Source organism: Callithrix jacchus, chromosome 5 (genome assembly GCF_049354715.1).
Source record: "Callithrix jacchus isolate 240 chromosome 5, calJac240_pri, whole genome shotgun sequence".
Classification (NCBI taxonomy): domain Eukaryota; kingdom Metazoa; phylum Chordata; class Mammalia; order Primates; family Cebidae; genus Callithrix; species Callithrix jacchus.
This window is the reverse complement of record NC_133506.1, coordinates 12,841,208-12,861,781: the sequence shown is the minus strand read 5'-3', so window position 1 is coordinate 12,861,781 and position 20,574 is coordinate 12,841,208. Positions and strand designations below refer to the sequence as shown.

Sequence of the window (20,574 nt, the reverse complement as noted above, 5' to 3'; positions counted from 1 at the left end):
ACATGGTACATAGGCACCCATAAATCCACACCACAAATGGTCTTCCAGACAATGGGTCATTTCACCCATCAAATTATTTTTTATTTATTTATTTATTTATTTTTGAGGCAGAGTTTCCCTCTTGTTACCCAGGCTGGAGTGCAATGGCGCAATCTCGGCTCACCGCAACCTCCGCCTCGGGGGTTCAGGCAATTCTCCTGCCTCAGCCTCCCGAGTAGCTGGGATTACAGGCACGAGCCACCGTGCCCAGTTAATTTTTTTTTTTTTTTTGTATTTTTAGTAGAGATGGGCTTTCACTATGTTGACCAGGATGGTCTCGATCTCTTGATCTCGTGATCCACCCGCCTCGGCCTCCCAGAGTTATTCACAGGTTTTTCTAAGTGTAGGAGAACAGAGGGCAAGGCGCATCCGTGGGTCAGCCCGGGAGCTGCCCTATGGAGGGAGGCCCCGTTTCCTAAGCGCTTCCGAGGGAAACAGATCTGAGGAACTGAAGGCTTTAGAGATTCAGCTCAAGATGTGCCCAACTCTAGACTGACCTCCTCAGTTCTGCTAGCTCCCAACACACGCCTTAACTCATTCTCTGGAAAGCTACACATTCCAAGAAAAAGCACCAGTCCCCAGACTCCTCTGGACATCTGCGCACTGAAGGGCATGGGGGTTGTGTCCAGTTTGGGACTAGGATGCATAAATCAACTATAAACACTTGTGTACAAGCTTTTGTGTGAAGGTAAATTCTCATTTCTGTTGGCTAATTCTGAGAACGGTAAATATTAGGTCATATGGTAGTTGCATGTTTAGCTTTTTTTTTTTTTTTTTTTTTTTTTTTTTATGAGATGGGGTCTTGCTTTGTTTCCCAGGGTGGAGTGCAGTGGCATGATCATAGCTCACTGGTGTCTCTAATTCCTGGGCTCAAGTGATCCTTCCGCTTCAGCCTCCAGAGTAGCTGGAAGGTTTGCATCCTTTCCCTCTAGTTTTTCCCACCACTCTGACCAATCCCCCATAGCCTTCCACCTACTCTGGAGGCTGAGGTCCAAGAATAACTTGAACCCTGGAGGCTGAGGTTGCAATGAGCCAAGATCCCGCCACCGTCCTCCGGCCTGAGTGGGCACCCATTACTTACCAGGCAGTCACTTCACTTTCATTTTTGAGGGCTCCGTCGCGATCCATTGCAGCGTTTCTCACACAGGTGACCACCTGCTGGGTGTGTCCCACAAACCCTGGCCGACCAACAAATGCAATGAGTACTCACACACAGGTATGCAGCGTAAGGGCAGCTAGGCGACTGCCTCACTCTAGTGGCCAGAAAAGCTGAAGCTGTTTGCTTTTATTCAGTGCAGGCACAATGCTGAAAACCTGGAGCAAACACAACCTGCAGGTAATTAACATTTATTGTTCCCCTTTCAGGGAACGCCAGGTGGGCAGATGATCAATGGTCAGTTCCTGGCCAATATAAGTAAACAAACCTGTTTAAGATAAATTCCCCTACACTTCCTTCTACCTACTTTCTGCCCTCTGCCTCAGTTTATAGAACACCTGCCCCGGGACTCTGCAAATGCTTCTGACCTTTCAGAAGGTTTGTGTCCTTTCCCTATAGTTTTTCCCATCACTCTGACCAATCCCCCCCAGGCACTCCGGCCTGGGCAACAGAACAAGACTCTGTCTCAAAAAAAGAAAATACAAAAATTAGCCAGGTGTGGTGGCAGGCACCTGTAATCCCAGCTACTCAGGAGGCTGAGGCAAAGGATTACTTGAACCCGGGAGGCAGAGGTTGCCGTGTGCTGAGATGGCATGACAGTACTTCAGCCAGGGCAACAGAGCAAGACTCCATCTCAAAAATAAATAAATAAATAAAATAGTATCCAGCCAGGTATAACAGAGACAGGGAATTCACCTCTGCTGTGTCCCACCGATGGGCAGTCTAGGGCTCTTCTGTAGAAGGGTGACTCTTGAACATTGAGAGAATGGTATCCCTCACTGGGGATCATCTGGAGCTTGGCAGCCTGAAGGTGAGAGGAGACAAATCAGTCGATTAGAGTTGGAAGACACGGACCAAAAAGGAGCAAAAGTAGGAGATTAACAAGTGGATCTAAAAAGGGAAAAAAACCCAGAGAACCATTTCCGTGTTTCTTCCTCATCAAACCTGAGAGGCTTGTTTCCATCAAGCAGAGGCTCAATTTAGGAATTGTCTGTTGTTATCTTGTACTTTTCCCAATTCATTTACCCAAATGCAACTTTTGCTATCTAAGGCTAAGCAAATTCCAACCTGTGCTGCCATTAACATAGCTAGTCCTTGGGGATTTCGGAGGATACAGCTGCCGAAGAGTCCATTTGTTCTTACACCGTTAAGGTTTTTAGCCGTGGCCTCGATGTTGTTGGCTGTTTCCTTTGAGAGTTGGTTATAGATCAAGAAGACTTTTTGATTCCAGCAATTCTGGTTTCCACACAGGCTATAACACCACGTCCCATAGGAAGTGGAATTAACTGGATGGCCCTCTTCACCTTGGGCAAGATAGGATGCCTGTAGAGTGATGCTGGAAGAGAGAGATTTCCAGGAACCACGGAGATGTCCGGGTATACACAGTCTATGGTACAAGTTTCAATCCAGTTAGAGGGGAAGCATCGGTGAACTGATTGGCCGCAAATACAGATGGTTCCTGGGGTTTTAACACAAGTAGAGTTGTCCAAATGAAATAAGGGGGTGAGGACAGCTTCAAAAAACCCTGAGGCTGCCAATGCGCCCAGGTGGCTCATGGCTATTATCGTACCTGTTAAGACATGGGTGCATGATATTGCCAGCTGATTCCAATATGCGCCCAGAATTAGAATATTGATCCCGATTTTTACATTACCTATGCCTCTTATTTCCTCTGAGCTGTAGCCAGAGGTCACTGGTCGGTTCACAGAAATAAGCAGGATCAGTGTAAACTGCAGAGAGAAACCCCCAAAACAGATAATGAGACTAGAATCAAATAACAGGTGTACGATAGTTCTTAAAACATACCTTTTATCTCTCTAATTTTCATTTTTATTAAAAACAAACCATGAAAGGACTGATCTGTTTGCAAAATAAGCTTTAGTCTTATAATACTTGGCCTGATTGTTTGCATAAAGCACAGCAAGAAGAATTATTTGCTAAATCGGCTCCTTTTTATATTGGCTTTGATGGAGTGTTGCTCCATGAAGAATCTCATAGAAGACTTTAAAGCCTTGAGCCCAGCCATGGTTTTTTGCCATCACATACCTGTATGAGTTGAATGAATTCCTCTCCTCTTGAGGTCCTAATATAACTTGGGGCTCCTGGGCCTGCTGGTAACTGATATTCTTTACTTACCACAGGTCAGGAATCCTGACTTTTGACTGGACACTGAGGCACACTGTCCTTCCACTTTCCTCATCCCCATGGCTTCTCATCTTTTGAAGCAGCCAGCTCTATCCTGGCTCCTCAGGCCTCACGGCCCCCTGGTTGCCCCAGGTATACTCTACTAGAGTCCTATCTGTAGGATTTGGGGAAGAGATCGGAAGGAGCATAGGGCCTAGAGAGCTGTATCTCTGTGCCCAGATTTCCTCCTGCTTTGTCTCAGGACCTGGGGAACCAAGACTGTCTTTTTGGGCTCAGGTGCTTGTTGATCATAGAGTCTTCAACTGTCTTCCCAGGGCTCACCTCTCCACAGAGCTTCTGTGCTACTCCTCCCATCCTTTATTTTCTAGAATCATATTTCTAAAAGGTTTCTCACTGATTTTGTCCTTTTAAAAATTTGATAGTTGGCCAGGCGTGGTGGCTCATGCCTGTAATCCCAGTATTTAGGGAGGCTGAGGCGGGAGTTGGAGGTTAGCCTGGGCAACATGGTGAAACCCTGTCTCTACTAAAAAGCAAAAATTAGCTGGGCATGGTGGCAGGTGCCTGTAATTCCAGCTACTTGGGAGGCTAAGGCAGGAGAATCGCTTGAACTCGGGAGGCCAAGGTTGCAGTGAGCTGAGATCACACCACAGTACTCCAGCCTGGGTGACAGAGCAAGACTCCATCTCAAAAAAAAGGATATTTGATATTTTAGCCACTTCTTGAGTTTTGTAGCATAATTTTGAACTTCTGCCAAACTAATTTTGAGTCCCTTGCTGTTGTCCATGTACGGAGTTATGCCAATGGAAAATGCCGTCATGTAGGCTCCCCTAAACTTCAGTCAAATCTGGTCCAGCTCGGATCCTGGCAGCTCCTGCTGTCACTGGATCTCAGTGAGGCCTCTGCACCCATTCCCTTCCTTTGTGATTCATCCATGGACATCCCCCTCCATCAATTTGAAAACCATTTCAGCAATATTCCTTGTCTTCTTCCACCTCCAGCCAATCTCTCACTCCATCAAAACTGCCTGTTGTTCTTCCTTATGGAATAAAGAAATGCCCCACACTTTAGAGATTAAAAAAAAACTGGAGATCAGAGAGGGTGGACTTGTCAAGATCACACAAAGCTGGGAGTGTGGTAAGCTCTTGAAACTCCATCTCAATGACTAGGCTGTCTTCTAGGGATTCCTAATGTCCAAGAGTCCCAACGAGCTGGGGTGAACCCAGAGCCCAAGAATGGCTGTCTGGCTCCACCACTTCCAAAACCATACCCAGTGCACACGGCCTGAGGCTTCCACAGTGATGATAAAGTGTTGGAAATAGATGCTCGGTGCTGCAAAGAAAAATCAGCACTGAGACAAAGGATCTTTCAGCAATGCAAATTCTACTTTCTGGACTGCAGGAAGGGGAGTACAATGAACAAAGGAAAACAGACAAATTGATCCCTTATGGATTTGGGGTTGTCCTTACTGCTGTGTCTGATCTCCACTGGCTGGAGCCAGACTAATAATCTAAACTAAAACCCAATTGGCTAATAACTTAAACCTTTTTTAAACAGGTAAAAGCAGTGGAGAACTGGGACATGCCTGTGAGCATGTCCAGCACAGATATCTTGTGAAGTACAAGGACATAGAATGTACTATGTGTCTGTAAGCATGGTATGTCTAACAGCTACATAGGATAGGGCTTAATAAAGTTATTAGCACACTTATTCTTTAACAAGAAAGGAAACTTTAAAAAGGAACTTTTCTACTTCCCACATAAATCAACCTCCCCTGCTGCCTCTTCCATTACTGCTGAATCCCCTCTCGTCTTATTCTTGCTAACTGTGCAGATGTGGTTGATAGAATCAAAGGGAAATGGAGCCCTGAGGGGAGGACCAGACTCTGGGAGGAGAGGGACTGGAGTCAAACTAGGGACTGCAGCTCTGAATGTGGTTGATAGAATCAAAGGGAAATGGAGCCCTGAGGGGAGGACCAGACTCTGGGAGGAGAGGGACTGGAGTCAAACTAGGGACTGCAGCTCTGAATGCAGGGGCTTCAAACTGGCTGAGGCAGGTGGATTGCCTGATCTCAGGAGTTCAAGACCAGCCTGGGCAACACAGTGAAACCCCATCTCTACTAAAATACAAAAAACTAGCCTGCTGTGGTGGTATGCGCCTGTAGTCCCAGCTATTCAGGAGGCTGAGGCAGGAGAATTGCTTAAACCCAGCAGGCAGAGGTTGCAGTGAGCTGAGATCATACCCCTGCACTCCAGCCTGGGCAACAGAGTGAGAATCCATCTCAAAAAAAAAAAAAAAAGAGGAGCTCGACACTCAACAGCAGTGTGAAGTTGGGGGACTGAGGTCCAAGTTTATGTTGGGAAGAATATAAGCATGGTTTGGAGATTCCTATGTCCCCAACAAGTAAAGCTGGGAGCCATTGGAGGGAAGATTGGTGCTACACGCTCATCTGAGAACAGGGCAGACACTTGGATAAATGTGGGGTCTCCCAGGCACTGCAGGTATTTGAATAGAGGCCCTAACACTGAGGTGGGACAGCACCAAGGAGCTCAAACATGTGTTTTATCAGGGTTTTAACATAAATACCAATTCTGGAGAAAATCAGCCCCATGAGTTAAAATCTCATTTAATCTTCTGTGAGATGCTACACATGTGGAAAACTAAGTTAAGAGTCAAAGTATCACCCAATTGTTGTGACAAATTACCAAGGCAGCAATCCTGCATAGCCGTGAGGGCTCAGGGAACAGAGGGGGTCACTGTCACCTGGGAGAAGGAGACAGCACAGGAGAAGCTCTGCGACTCAGCTCAGAGACAGGAAAAGGGGACAGAGTTGCTGTGTTCTGAGCAAAGACTCCTAGGTATTTTTGTTTGCTTTTTTGAGATGGAGTTTCATTCTTGTCACCCAGGCTGGAGTGCAGTGGCGCGATCTCAGCTCACTGCGACCCCTGCCTTCCAGGTTCAAGTGATTCTCCTGCCTCAACCTCCCGAGTAGCTGGGATTATAGGCACGTGCCACCACGCCCAGCTAATTTTTATATTTTTAGTAGAGATGTGATTTCACCATGTTGGCCAGGCTGGTCTTGAACTCCTGACCCCAGGTGATCCACCCGCCTCGGCCTCCCAAAGTGCTGGGATTATAGGCGTGAGCCACCGTACCCAGCCAAGGTGTTTTTTAACCACTTGTTTGTTCCCTGTGAATATATAACTTTGATTTAAAAAGTAAATAGAAAACAGCCTCTTTCCTGATACCACCCATCTCTGAGCTCCACAGATGGTGTTCTGGTGTCTTGGAGGAGGTTCCAGTCCCACCGACCTCCTCCCTTCTAAGACAACCCCACCAGCAAGGAGGTCTTCTAGTTCTTTCTGTGAGTGTTCTCTTCCTGGTCCTGGCATGGGCTTCTGGGGCGTAGGAACCTCTGGGTTTTCTCAGCTACGCTTCCATCCATGGTCCCCAACCTCAGTGCCCAGGACCCTGAGGCTGACCTCCTGGAGGGAGCGTGGCTCCTCGCAGGTATCCACATTGTAGTGAGTCACGCCAGGCCTCCTGCAGCAGCTCTCCTCTAATGACCAAGTGCAGTGGGGGTGCTGAGGCCAGGCTGGTTGCTGGGATATGCAGGCCTTCTTTGCTGACTGTTTCAAAGACAGTAAAGGCTCTGTGGATTTTCCTCTGAACTGCAGTCGAGAGCGCTCCAACCCCGCCTCTTCCCCTCTATCCCTCACATTGGCAGTGAGACTTGCTTCATGGTCTGGTGGCTCTCCCAGTCTTTTGTAACTCTTTTCACAAAGGTATGTTCCCCACTAAACCCTTGCAATTTAATCCCGTCTTGGTGTCTGCTTCTCAGAGGAGCTGGATAACAGACTCCAACCCTTCTCCCCGTCCTTGCAGCCCCTGGGTGGTTTTGACTGTGGGTGACCACAGAGCCAGCCTGATCTTGTCCACACCGCAGGCTGCTGCTTCACAAGCCCTGACCCCGCTAATAACTGCGTTTCTCCATGCTCCTGCTGGTCATATCCAGCGCATTTGGGTTACCTTTTTTTTTTTTTTTTCCCTGAGACAGTCTTGCTCTCGTTACCCAGGCTGGAGTGCAATTACAGGCAAGGAAGGCAACTCCATCGTTCTTCTGGATCACCCTGTAATGCTGAGACTGTTCATTTTTGTGTATGACCAGCTTATTGCACAGGTTCAGCTGTAACCAGGTCCAAGTGTTTTCCGCAGTAAACTAGTCATAAGGAGCACTTCATGAGGTCACAGGCACGGGGAAGGTCAGACACAATGCAATAGGAGTTTGTGTCAAAGGAGTCTGAAGTGCCTGTTCATGAAATCTACTCATATCTTCCAGACCTACTCAAACTTGATCTCTTATATACCATGTCCATTTGATGATTGCACATGCCTGGCCTGTTGGCAAGGTGAGTTTGTGATGGGCAGCATTAGCCACTCAGTATCTACCAAGGCGTGGTAGCAACACAGAAACTGTTTTCAAAAAGAGAATAGTTATCTGTAGAAGAAGACATGGATTTTATTCAAAAATTCTACAGGCGCCATTTTCCTATTCATACTTGTGAGAAGCTGCATACATCAACTCTTTGCCACACTTAAAGTATCACTGGGTCTGTTGAGTCAGAAGGACCAATGATGGAGCAGCTTGTACTATATAGCCTGAATTGACAGCAGAGGCTTCTCTGTCCCAGGTCCCACGTGAAACTGGGAGCCTTACAAGTATCCCTGTAGATTCACAAAGGTGATACATGTTGCCTCTAAAATCCCAAAGGCTTCTCAACAGTTGTGCCTCTTTGTGGTAGGTAGTACAAAATGCAGAAGTTGGTCTTTTGCCTTGGAGGAGATATTTCTATGTGCTCCAGACTATTGAATCCCGAACCTTCACCGAGGTGACCAGCCTCTGAATTCTGTGTGGGTATTACCTCCCTCAATGTGGTTCACATATGTCTTATTAAGACATCTAAAATACTTGTAATTTCATGCTCATCAAATCCGATCAGCATAATGCCATCAACGTGGACCAGTATTATGTTTTGTGGAATGTCAAGACAGTATTTCTACAGATCATGTCATGGCAGAGAACAGAATGGAGCTACCCTGTGGCAATGCTGTGAAGGTATACTGTTAGCACTACCAGGTAACAGCAAACTATTTCTGGTGGTCCTAGAAAGTTGGTATGAAGAAACCAGCTTTAGCTGGGTCAGTAGCTGCATGCCAGCTTTCAAGGGCTGTGTTGATTTGCTCCAGGAAAGCTGTTATATCTGAGCCTGCAATTGCAATGAGAGTCTCTACCTGATTTACTTCGTGAAAACCCACAGCCTCTCTCCAAAATTCATTTGACTCCTAAACAAGCCAAACTGGTAAGTTAAATGGGGATGTGATAGGTATTGCCCCCTCTTTTGAGTCTTTGATTGTGGCATTCACTGATACAGTTTCTTCACTTCTGGTTTATTCTTGGTAGGGAGGGGAAGGTGCAAGAACTTTAACTTGTCAAGTGTACAAAAAAGGGCAAAGCATGACGGATTTGACCAGTTAAGAAGAAAAAGCTGTAGTTGATTTGCTGTTTAGCATGTGCATAGACACTGAAAGGAAGAAGAGCCAAAGGTGACAGCTCCCTGTGGCTCTTGTCCCTTAACCACACCCCTACACACACCCACATACACACACATGAAACTGAAATGAAAAGAGCCAGATGACCGCAAGACAAGTTGGGGGTACCCACTGCTGAGGATCCAGTTCTAGACTGCAGCTAACCAGTTTTATATTCTGCAGCTCTATTCTGAGGAGGGTGGGGCAGAAAGCCTCATACTTCATCAGAACCCAGAGGCAATAGCAGCCTTTTAGCAGATATACAGGAGTGGAAAATGGCCTTACAGCAGCTCCTCATAGGACTCTTCCTCTTATGTTCCTGGAGGATAACAAGGTGTTCTGCCAAGAGTCAGATTACCTGTGACTCATACCTTTGCCTGGAAGGCTGTGTGGATATGTGCAAGGTCGTCAGGGGGCAGGGTGGAGGCATTCCACTACAACTTCATGCCCCACCTCCTGACCGTTCACATATCCAGTGAAGAATTCTTGGTAGCATAGGCCGCCATCATTATATTCTGTAAGTAACTGTAAAGGTATCAGACCAAATTTGTTCTGTTTGTCTAGGGCGACATTAGATGAAGTGATCACGCTATTACTCCCATTAGTTCGATCAGACCACAGCTGGGTGCCACATCTGGAGTTAAGCCAGTGAATTGTGTCATTAACCCAGGTGCAGCATGAGGCGTTACCAACCACACACTTCCCACACCTCCCTGACTGGCCAGCAGGAAGTCCAGGGCAATATGACTGCCCATTGTCAGTCATGCTATAGAGTTTAGAACAGTCAGTGACAAGCATATTAAAAAGCCTAACAATATGAGTGTCTGCAAAGTTCATCTTGTTCTTTCATTTCACTGGAAGCTACTTCCTGGTGTCAAGGGCTATCAGGAGGTTTCTGATGAAGATTCTATGCTGGCCAGCAGTGGAGGGTGGTGGTGGCACTCTGAGATAAATTGTCCAGATGGCCTGCAGACAGCTCCCTCTACCGCTGACACCCAGGGCCCAAGAGGCTCTCTCCTCACACCAGCCGGGGTTACTCTTGTCCTTCCACAGCCAAGTGCTGAGTATGACTGGTCCTTGAAGCAGTCACTTCACTGTGTTTGCAGTTCTTTCCACGTCTAGACAATACCGCATTCCGACTCACTCCTAAGTGACTCAGGAATTTCTTCCTTATACACTGTGGAGCACCCTAAAAACCCTCTTTCACCCACTGATGCACTGTGGGCCACCAGGACTACCTTAGGAATTGTCGCCTCGTATTTATGAGCATTGTCAACAACGTCCACAACTGCCTAAATTCAGTAAGCATAGCCAGACAGCAAAAGATGTACCATATTCGAGTCACCTATTCTCTGGCTCATTTTTGCTACTCTGAAATTCCAGCAGCTCAGAAGTACACATAGGAGATAGTGCAAGAAGTGTTACTTATGTGGTTTAGGAATTTTATAGGCTGTCTGGGCCTCCTCTGCTCACCAACCTGTCCAACATTCTATTTAAATATAACAGAAGGTACCACTTCAGGGAATTGCCACATTTAGGGCCCAAAGTGCCTTCATGATGAGTATGCTTTCCTCGGTGCACAGCCTTCACTGTTACCTCTCTCCGTTTCTCCTTATGGGCAGCCCATTCCATCTTTTCATGGCTCCTGGCACCAGGGCAGTACAGGTCTCCTTATTGGCTTGTGGATTTCAGGGATGTCTATTATTGAAGGGATGTCCTTTTTTCCTGGCATCCACATGAGTCACAAACCAGGGGTTAGGATCTTGTGCAATCTGCACCAGAACATTTGTCCTCATAGAAGCTTCAACGTGATCATCCAGTCGTCTCATCACCAGCACCAGACCACACTGCCAATTCCACTGTTGACTGCCCCCGAGTCGGTGACCTGTAACAAGGTGCATTTCTGGGGGGTGTTTCTAGGGCAAGTGTTGGCCTGCAACTCCGCCCACTCAGAGTTCCTTTTTCCATGCAGTTTCGAGCAATTTCCTTTGGGTACCCACAGCAGCAGCACAATATCCCCCACTGGCCTTGAACTTAGCTGACCCATCTGTGAACCCAGCCCAGGATCCTCCAAAACTTCAGTGCACCACAGTCCCCAAGAAGTCCAAGTTGCTGGCACAGATCCCGTGTCTGAGACAGCCACATTGGGAAGGTGATTAGGCACCTTTCCATGTAGCTGTGAGATGCCATTCATGTCTAGTTTGCTTCTTTCCCGGAGGTGACACTTCCATTAGTAGTGGATGCTCGTCGGACAGTACCCACTTTGTTAGGGTTCTCATTTCTGACCTACCCCAGGATAGGGATGTCGGCATGGAACAACACGTGCTGTCACTCCTGCTTATGTACTTGTGCCTCTTCATTGTTCTACTTTGGGTATTTTCTTACAGGGAATGTCCTTTACAGTTAAACATAGTATTGCATACACACCCTACATCTATTCCCACAGTACATTCAGAATTATTGCAGCCACTCCAGTGTGTATTGGCACCAAAGGGCCCGCCCACAAAGATACATCAGCCCACTGTCCAGAGTTACTTCCAAATCCACTTAAAGTAGCTTTTCAAAATGGGCATGGGCATTTCTTGGTACCTCTATGACTTGTGCTCCTGTATACAGAAGAGTTGAAATGTTTGGCAAAGTTGGTTGGTGTCAAGTCCCTAACACACCTTGCAGGGCATAAAAGGCCTTGGGTTTTATTATGGACAGAAGTTCCTCAGCCTCTGCCCCGATGCAGTTATTCTTGAAGAGCTTGAGGTCAGGGTAGAAGGTGGAGTTTGGTGCATTAGACACACCCCTGTCCTCACAGCACAGACTTCAGCATGGAGACTGAGGCCTTTCTGGTCCTCCACTTTCTTCACAGTCGGCAGCAAAGCTGCTCAGGCATCTTCTCCTGATGCTGCTCAGAACTTGTGTTTGCTCTCTTGTGGCCCGATAACAAAAGAATTTCCCTCATGGGACCTTAGCAGTATCTCCTCTTCGGGAATCACCTGGCATTGGAGCCATGCCCACAGCGTCCTATGGTTTGAATCTTTGGTTAGATTTTTCCCTCCTCCTTAGCCTGAAGGCATTTCCCTCGGTGCCTAGAAAGGGCTCACTCAGCAGGCCTCGGTTGCTCAAACCCTGTATAGGCCCCAGAAAATCCTGTCTTCAGGACTGGACTTTGGTGCTTTAGGTCACTCGTATTAGATAAAGACCTGAGACAAATTGAGGTTCTGAGTGAGGACAGGGAAAATATGGACTGGGTAATAGAACAAGAAAACCATTGTACCATCATGGCCTGATTCCGCAAAATGAAAGAAGTGTAGTGAAAACAATATATTTTTAAAATAATTTTTTTAAATGTTAAAAAAAATTTATATATTTTGAAAGGTGTCACAGCCTCATGGCAAATTGCAGAAACAAGTATGGTAGTAGCTTTGCATATTTTTCCTTGTAATATGTACACATAATATTATATGCTCACCATTTTTCTTTTTCTCTCCATTCATTTGTTGTATATACATGTTGTTGGAGTTTAATTTTATAATTCTGTCTTCAGGCGACAGAATATTTGGTGGATCTGTGATGGATTTCGAGGCGTGACTAATATGGTCGGTGATATACACAGTAACTGTTGGAACAGTAGATCTCCTTATTCTGTGTCAAAGGTGCAAACTTCTTTAGATACAAGGAAAAAAGTTCTATTTTGTTTGATAGGAATAAGAGTTGTTACACTGTTTTGAATGAGTTCTAGTAAGTGCTGAAGGGTGCAGATGGAAACTCAGTCGTCAAACGGTGAATGTCCTTTCCTTTCTCTTTGTAGGTGCATGAAATTACTTTCTCAGGGGCAGAATCTGTTTTAGACTTTTTAATCATTGGATAATGAAATATGAGGAATAGGTTCACCTTGTTGACTCACAAAGTAGGTCATACGCAAGCAGACATGGGTTTCAGAGATGCAGGTTTTTCTTCTGTCAAGGGAGTGTGGAGGTTGGATGAGTGGAAAGAACTGCATTGGACAGAGAAGGGAGGTCGAGTCAGAAGAAGCGGAGGCACCAACCCTGATGTTTTTTAGAAGTGGCATTTTGAGTTTCATGATTTGGAGAGTTGCTGTGGCTGTCCCAAGCACGGAGAGAGGGGAGAAGCGAACAGCTCCAGGAGGAGGGGCAACAGGGAGGAGGAGGGGCATTGGCCTCTCCATACCGCTCTGGAAGTCTCTTCCCCATATGTTATGTATGTCTGTATGTTTTTTTGAGACAGGGTCTCACTCCAGTTACCCAGGCTGGAGTGCAATGTCGTGATCTCAGCTCACTGCAGCCTTGACCTCCCAGGCTCAGGTGATTCTCCCACCTCAGCCTCCTGAGTAGCTGGAACCACACATGCGTGCCACCACACCTGGCTAACTTGTTGCATTTTCAGTACAGACGGAGTTTCACCATGTTGTCCAGGCTGGTCTCAAATTCCTGGACTCAAGCTGTCCACCTGCTTTGGCCTCCCAGAAATGCTGGAATTACAGGAGTGAGCCACGACGCCCAGCTTACTCATTTCTTCTTCAAAGCTCATCGCACACGTTGCTTCCCAGAAAGGGTACACTAATGACAATGGTTTGTCTCCCCCTTCTCTTGATCCCATCTGTGCTTGCCCCTCTACCCCTTCTTTGCTGCACTCGGTTTCCTTTCAGAGTCAGTGGCTTCCTTCTGTCTCAGCCAGTGAACTGTGAGCTCATTAAGGAATGGAGTCTTACCCTGGTTTTTCTCCTTCGAGGTCTATAGATTTGTCACATTGAAAGGCACATGCAGAAGACAGATGGATTTGCAGATGCTCGGATAACAAAGTGTCATGAGGGAAAGAGTCTTGACTCTGAGTTGTCCAGGTTCACGGGGCATTGAACAAAGAATGGAACAAAACACGTAAGCAAAGCAACAAAAGAACAAAGCAATGAAAGAAGCAACAGAAGCACACACTGCTTGTGCACAAACAACGCAGCAGCAGAATGAGGCAGCGGAAGCTCACACTGAAGCCGAAGTACAGTCCACAGAGTGGAGGTGGGCTCAAGCAAAGGGCTCAAAAGCCCTGATCACAATGTTCTTTGGGGGTTTTATTAAGTTATTAATAAAACAATTTAACACCCCGGGGTGCCCTTGAGAGGCCTCCAGCTGGTAACACCCTAGGAGGGCCTGGCCCGCAATGAATCGGGAGACTGAAGTGGAAACGTCTGTCTTGCTATAATAGGAGTCAGGATGTGGCCTACATGTTGTCTAGCACTGGCTGCACCTGCTGTTCTTTCGCTTACGTCTTAACCATTGGTTACTCTAATTCCCTCTCCTCCTGCCTCAAAGTGATTGCAGAGGTACAGGAAGGGGACAAACTGGCCTTGCAGGGTGGGCATCCGAGTGTACCAGTGAAGAGTAGTTCCTGGGAATTCCTGAGGTGGGCACCAGTGATGGAGCCAAAGCTCTCCGGGGAGCAGTAAGGCAGCCACCTGCTCAGGGTGTCAGCGCCACCTCCTCTCAATGCCATTGGTGCTAATGACGGTGCCGTTGTTAAAAGCTGTTTGTGCTCCACCTGGGGGTGTACGCTCAGCCAGGGAGCCTCACTGCTGTCAACTGTGGCAGGAGACAGGGACTTAATTCTTAGGCTTCTCCCCCAACCTAGTGAAGCCTCTCCACTAGAATTTGCAAAAACATGAGGTCATTGTGGTGCCCTCATAAACAGGATTTCAATGATTCTCCCCTCCTCATCCATCAGATGCCCCAGGCCGAAGGGTAGCCCCAGGAGGACACCTTCTAATTCCTGCCTCCCTCCCCGACCTACCCCCATCTCTTCAGCATCCCTCAGAAAATATCCCAAGTTTGTAGCAGAAAACAAAAATGTTAAGTCAGAAAAGGTGACATTCGCACTTCACACCTTCATGTAGAAGCCCAGCAAGCTCTTGAACCCAGAGTCAGGGTGCCTTCCTGAGACAGCTGCTGCCAACATGATGCCAGAAGGCAGTAGAGGCCAGCCCAGCAGCCTGCACATCTAAAACACCTGCTAGTGCTGCATAGCTGGGGTTTCCATGATGACTGAAGACAGGACGGCCACCTGGTCCACTCCTGCCATGACAACAGTGGTCCCCAATCTACTGTTGCCATCCGAGTGGTAGACCAGCTCTGCTGGATGTGACTAGCAGGAACGTGCACAAAACACAGCCCTTAGCAGGGCCCAGCCTTGCTAAGAAGTCATGTATCCTTTGGGCAAGGTCAGGCTGGCTCTATGGTCTGCAACAGGCAACCTCACCACAGGGGCAGCAGGGCCTGAGAGAAGAAGGGCTGGAGTCTGTTATTCACCTCCTCTGAGGAGCAGTTGCCAAGAGCAGATTAGCCTGCAAGCGTTTTAGAAAGGAACATTGTGAAAATTATGAAGGACTGGGTGAGCCATCAGACCTTAAAGCAAGTATCAGCCCTAGTGGGAAAGAGGGAGGAAGAGGATGGGTGGGACTGTTCAGGACTATATTCTAAGGAAAATCCATGGAGCCTTTAGGGGGTCTTTGAAACAGCCAGCAAAGAAGGTCCGGGTGTGCCAGCAGCAAGTTGGCCTTAGCATCCCCTTCACACCTGGTCATCAGAGGAGAGCTGCCATGGGAGGCCCGTACCAGGTGGACACCTGGGGGTAGCAGCCCTGCCTGGAGGAAGTCAGGTACACAGAGTCCTAGGCACTGAGGTTGGGCACCACAGATGGAAGTGCGGCTGAGAGAACTCAGAGATTCCTGGGCAACCTAGGGCCCCAGCCAGGAGTAGCAGGTGAACACACACAGAAAGAACTAGAAGACCTCCTTGCTGGTGGGGTTGTCCTAGAAGGGAGCAGGCGGATGGGACCAGAACCTCCTGCAAGACACCAGAACACCATCTTTGGGGCTCAGAAATTGGGTGGTGTTAAGAGGCTCTTTTTAATTTATTTTAAAAATCAAAGTTACACATTCACAGGTAACAAACGGTCATATAACACCTAAGAGGCTTTACTTCAGAAAACAGCAACTGTTCCCCTTCTTTGCCATTTGTTCTCTTTGATCTGAGTCACAAGGACCTTCTCTGGTGCTATGTCCCTCTCCCAGAGTGATGGCCACCCACTCTGTTACCTGAGCCTTGTATGATTGCTGCATTGGCAATTTTTTGAACGATTTGGTAATAATTTGCCAGTTAAACTATTCCAGGTGTATAGCATCTCATAACAGAGTAAATGAGATTCTCGTTCATATGTTGCGTTAAAGCCCTGATGAAATACATGTCTGATTTCCTTGGGAGTGTCCCTGCCACAGTGTGCGGGCCTTGTTTCAAACAGAGAGAGCCCACCTTCGTGCAGGGGTCTGCCCTGTTCGCACATGAACTTCTAGCACCAATCTTTCCTCTGGCAACTCCTAACTCTGCTTGATGGGGACACATGAACATCAGGAGTCTCCAAATCAAGCTTATATTCTTCCCAACATAAACTTGGACCCAAATACCACCCCCCCCATTCCCCTGGGCACTGCTGCCAAGCTCCCAACATTTGAAGGCTCTGATCTCATTGCTCAACAGCCCCTCGTCTGACTTCAATCTCTCAACTCCCAGAGTCTGGCCCCCTCTCCTCAGGGCTCAATTTTTCTCTGATTCTATTGATCACGTCTGGACATTTCGCACTGAATAGCAGAGGGGACACAGCAATAATGGGAAAGAAGGCAGGTGAGGTTTCTTTACCATCATGGAAGCCTCAGGCCATGTGCACTGGGTGGGGTTTGGAGGTGACAGGGTCAAACAGTGCTTCTTGGGTCCTGAGTTCATCCCAGCTCACTGGGACCCTCAGATGTTAGGAATCCCTGGGAGGCAGCAGTGTCACTGAGCCCCCATTTCAAGGGCTTACCACACTCCCAACTCTGTGTGATCTTGACAAGTCCACCCTCTCTGAGCTCCAATTTTTGTTTTTGCTCTCTCAAGTGTGGGACATTTCTTTATTCCCGAGTGAACAGCAGGAAATGAGATGGAGTGAGAGAAAGCAAGCAAGGAATATCGCTGAGAAATTCTCAAACAGATGGAGGGAGATGTCCGTGGAGGAATCACAAAGGGAGGAAATGGGGACAAAGGTCTCACTGAGATCCGATGACAGCAGAACCTGTCAGAGCCTAAGACCTGGACCAGATTTGGTTGAAGTTTTACGGGAGCCTCCACGATAGCATTTTGTCTCTACTGACACAACTCCATCCATGAACAATGTCATGGCCCTCAAAAATGGGTTTAGCAGAAGCCTAAAAATATGCCACAAAATTCAAGAAGAAGCTAAATTATTATCAGATTATTAAAGACACAATCAATCAGCTTTTTAAAGACACAGACGTGGGCTCTCCATGTTTGAAACAAGGCCCTTTTGAAAACACCAGCATGCATCATCCAAAGTAGTAGGTTTCAGCTCAGAAAAAAATGAGAAAGAGGAATACAGCAGGAGCTCAGAGGTGGGTGAGATCTGGGAAGACAGTTGCTTTGCAGGACCCTGTGAGCAACCTGCACTGAGTCCAAAGTCAGCTGGAGTTAAAGAGAAAAGGAGGCAGAAGATGAACCCCAGCAAAATAAATATGTGGTGAGAAAAACTTATGTCATCTCCAGGAAGATCTGGTCATAAAACCTTTCCAGAGAGAGGTCCTCAAACCCAAATTCACTTCCTGGGGCCAAACACTGAAATTGGCTGAATCCCCGTCTACTCCCATCATCTTCCATCTGCGAGGCCTTTCTCTCTTTTAAATGAGATAGGTAAGAATGGAACTTGTGTTCGAGGATGGGTCTCCTTCCTTAGTTAACCATCACTTGCTTACAACTTTAGGGTAAATGTAATAATTTCAATACTTTTGTTCTCTATAATTAAGAACCAAAGCAAAACCCCACACCAATAACTTCATCAAGAGATTCTCACTTGGGCATTGGACCCATCGGCCATATCGAACTCTGATCTGTACACTCTTGGGGGATTAGAACATGTCCAGAGCACCTGACCAGCTGGGAAAGCACTTGCTCTTCACCTCATTCCACCCTCAAAACAGAGGGACCAGGAGGAAAAGGACTGCCAAGGCTCTGAGGAGTTCTCTCCCAATGTTGCTCCTGGAAGTAAACTGTAAGGAGTAGTGCTCACCGAGAGGCCCAGGGTGTCCCTTGGATCTTGGCACATAGAACTTAATGGCAGCCTTCAGCATATTAGTGAAGCCATTTATCTTATTAAGGAGAGAAAAGAGGCACAAAGAAGCTGGCTGAACTTGCCCAAGATCACACAGCCAGCCTGTGGCCAGGTGGGCCTTTGAGCTCAGGCACCTGACTCCATATTCTCTGATACATTCTGGTTCCTTTGATGTCTTCCCATCCGAGGCTCCCCACCCTGTGCTCAGATGCCCCCTCTGAGTCGCTTCTCAGGAGCATAGGCTTTCGCAGAGAGAACTAAGGAAATGAAACCAGCCAGGCTGGCAAGGACTGAGTCCACATCACAGGTTTCTCTCCAAGTCCAGGCTTTTCTGGCAAATATGAGCAGCAAGACCAGGTTGGCCACAGAGGCGAGCTCTGCTGAAGAAACTCCCTGAATAACCAAGTTTGCATGGGATTTTTCCAAGGGAGAGCCCGGACCTGCTCTGTTCCAGGTAGGAGGCACTGGGCATCTGGACACTCAGTATCTCCCTGTCAATTGGACACTGAATCAGTAAAGCCACACACTGGACATGGGTCCCCATTTTTGGAAGATGGAGCCAGCCCTGTTGGGGCTGCTCGTGTATCTACCTCCTTCAGGCTCCCTTCATTATCCAAACATGGGAATTTGCAAAAGGAGAGAGTGAAAGGCTCAGGGCATTTCTACGGCCCATGCTAACCCTTGAAGGTACTCTCTATCTCTGTGTTCCTCATTTTTAAATTAGAGGCTAAAGACGGACAAGTATCGGTAGCACAGTGTGCAGGTCTCCTGGGCCAGCCCTCTGTTTACTCCTCTCTCCCGGCAGAGTGGCCATTACCGTTTGCTCGGACAGCAGTCACTTGAGGTCCGTCCTTTGGGAAGGCACTCCTTGATGGTCCCTCTGTGATTCTGTCCACATGATGCCTGGGGCGCAGCAGAGTCCCAGGTGAAGCAGAACGAGTCCTGAGAGAGTAATCTTGGTTCCTGAGGGCTTTCTGCTTTTATGTTTGCAATTACTGAACTTTTTCATATAATTGTTTTTTCAAACATATGAGGATTACAAAAAATAATATAACAGGTAAACAGAAGTGCCATTTTGCTTCCCTGGCTCTGGCCCCCTAAAGGGCAGGAAAGCAAGTGACCTTATTTTTGGTATCTAAATGGCATGGCTGGAGTTCAGTTGGGCTGGACGGGAAGCTGTACATCCTACAGCACCCTGGAATGGCTGAACTTAAGTATTTTATATGGCAGAATTGACTCATGTAGCAGAAATCGCCTGCCCATGAGGACCATGGGAGCAACATGTCCTTCAGGACCCCAAACCTCTTCTGAGCATCTTCACCTGGAGATAGCTGGGCAAGGGGGGGCGGTGCAGGTGTGTCTGTCCATCCCATGCGGCCAGGGTCCATCTCCAGCAGTTGTGGATTGAGACCTGTGTCCTTCTCTGTGCTGTTCTGAGAGATGCTGGAGAAAGGCTGTGATGTCTTGGTCTTCATCCTCAGTGTCAGCCACTGCAATGGCCCAGCCTCAGGGGGAGGAGGTGGTAGGCTGAGATCATGGACAATGCAAAGGCTGTCAGGGGTTGATTACTAGAGGGAAAGAAGGAGGAGACATTACTTACTCTTCTCTTGAGGCACCAATCAGAAGCTATTTTCCAGGTATTGAGAATGTATGTGCCCCACTTGGGTACTGGGCAGCATTTCTTTCTTTTAAGACGGGGTTTCACCATGTTGATCAGGCAAGTCTTGAACTCCTGACCTCAGATGATACGACCACCTTGGCCTCCAAAGTGCTTGGATTACAGGCATGAGCCAGCACGCCCAACCTGATGGGCAGCATTTCTGATTGAACACTGCCACCGTGCTTGATGCAGGTTTACGTGGATCCCAATTTCATGAGAGGGTCCCCTTTCCTCCCTCAGATGTCTCATGTCTCCATCTGCACTCTTAGTGGCCTGGTCTTTCTGAGACAATTCCAGGCTAGTTCCTCTGTTTGCTATCCCCTACAATCTCCCCCACACCATTGTCCAGCTCCCAAGAGCTCACTTTGGCTGAGGAAAGGGGGTGCCTTGACATGGCGCTTACTTCACATTAGGGTCCCCAGAATACTCCTCCTGGAAGTGCTCCACCGGAACCCCTGTCATGTGTGCCTCTTGGTGCATGGAGGAAAGGAGAGCAGGTTGCGTCTGATGTGGGTGTGTCTGTGTGGAATGTCTGCTTGTATCTTTATGTGTTGTGTACCTGCTCAGCAAACACCTCCAGTTAACTGAGTGCCCAAGTGATTCTTTTGATCAGGTATAGTCCTGCAGGAAAAAGATGGACTCCTCTTTTTGCCCTGGGGGCCCCCCTATTTCCCATGATCACTTTGTCCTGAGGCCAAGAATGATCCTGGGCAAAACTGAGCACATTTAATCCGAGTTTGATTTCAACTCAACACTTTCCCATTGCACCTCCCTCTCATCCCAAATTTGCCAAACACTTAGTCTAATCTTAGTGCTTATTCTTTGCTTTGTC

The 20,574-nt window shown here is 47.5% G+C and overlaps 1 long non-coding RNA gene across 7 annotated transcripts in view; it reads right to left on the bottom strand.

Moving 5' to 3' along the window:
• The window catches only part of LOC128932017 (uncharacterized), a 49,765-nt gene that overhangs the window by 27,773 nt on the left and 1,418 nt on the right, over window positions 1-20,574 (bottom strand). For 4 of the 7 annotated variants that reach the window (XR_013535111.1, XR_013535113.1, XR_008481200.2 and 1 more), the window contains exon 2: window positions 1,121-19,650. This is a non-coding gene — a long non-coding RNA (uncharacterized LOC128932017). The remainder of the gene's footprint in view (window positions 1-1,120; window positions 19,651-20,574) is intronic. The other 3 variants (XR_013535114.1, XR_013535112.1, XR_013535115.1) reach the window with 3 other exon arrangements.